Genomic DNA, 1452 nt, shown 5'->3' on the forward strand with positions numbered 1-1452 from the left:
CAAGGTACGTGTCGCTGATTTTCAGGCTCACGCACACACTGGTGCTAAATACTAACACCACAATAATCAACATTATTTTGGTCGACGAAAGGTTCGGGCGACCTACTAAACAATAGAACCATTGAAGCTAAGAGTTTTTGACAAGGCACTGAATATTGGTTGTTTCAATGAATCCTCACCTGAATCTTCCAAACCTCAGTTATCGTTTTTACAGGAGACTGTTTTTCAATTCATGCTAACGCTGGTCCGTGTTGCGTAATTGTGGCTGAATTGGGATAATGCTGATTAGCGTAATTATATATTGCATACGTGATAGGTATAAAAGTAGCAATTATGCACGACTGGACAATATTCAGAATAAAGTTTGTGCGAAATCATCATTGAGAACACACTGTGGCGCTTGGAGTACGCCGTACATTCTCACTTGTGCAACACACGCTATGGTACAAAGTGCGAACGGCGTCATCGAGTCTCGCTGATAGTTTATGCCATAAATTGTAAATAAACCAATATTAATGCGAACAGACAGCAATGCCAAGGAATGTGTAGGGTATGTTATTTGTAGTAATTAGGATATGAATGTGAAGAAAGTAAAATGCACGGAAATATAACTTGCCGGCAGAGACCGAACCTGCGACCTTGGAATACCGCGTCCGATGCTCCAACACTGATCTACGGCGGTGGTCATCCTCCCGTCCACTTTATGGGGTATATATGTGCATTTAAACCTAGGAGTGTTCGTCAGCGCCGATCGCAGATATGGTCACGAGTGGGGAACTCTGTTTTTCTGCCTGTTGGGGCGTCACGTAGCGCGTGACCTTTTCACGATCTGGCAGCTGACCACCGCCGTAGCTCAGTGGTAGAGCATCGGACGTGTTATTCAAAGGTCGCAGGTTCGGTCCCTGCCGGCAAGTTATCTTTTCGTCCACTTTACTTTCTTCACATTTATACCTTATTTCGTAAAAATAACATGTCATATGCTTTCCTTGGCATTACTGTCTGTTAGTTCTCATTACTATTATGTGTAACCAGGAAAAACAAGCCCTTAAAATTCTCCTTCTTTCGTTCCAAATAAACCAAGCAGCATCAATGTGAGACCTGTAGATGGGCAGCGCTTCTTCATTGCATTGTTAGAATACTTTCTCATATTGTCTACAGAAGGCTTACTCTCTAAATGTCAAACGATCGTCGCCTATACCAGATCACAAGACACATTCTAAAATGATACTAGAAAGCTCAGAGCCGATCATTCACCAAGAGACCTAAGCCGATAGCAGCTGCAACATAGAATTCTTATGAACCGACGTATCGTTGTGCGGCTGGAAAGAAATGTGCTTACAAGAATACCGTGTTAGTATTAGCTGATCATTGTGTAATATATCATTCATTACTGTGATTCTATTTTCCCAACCCCGCACATCGTTATAAGTTTTCTGTCTGTCTATGTCATTC

This window comes from Rhipicephalus sanguineus, chromosome 8 (genome assembly GCF_013339695.2).
Source record: "Rhipicephalus sanguineus isolate Rsan-2018 chromosome 8, BIME_Rsan_1.4, whole genome shotgun sequence".
In the NCBI taxonomy this organism is placed as follows: Eukaryota; Metazoa; Arthropoda; class Arachnida; order Ixodida; family Ixodidae; genus Rhipicephalus; species Rhipicephalus sanguineus.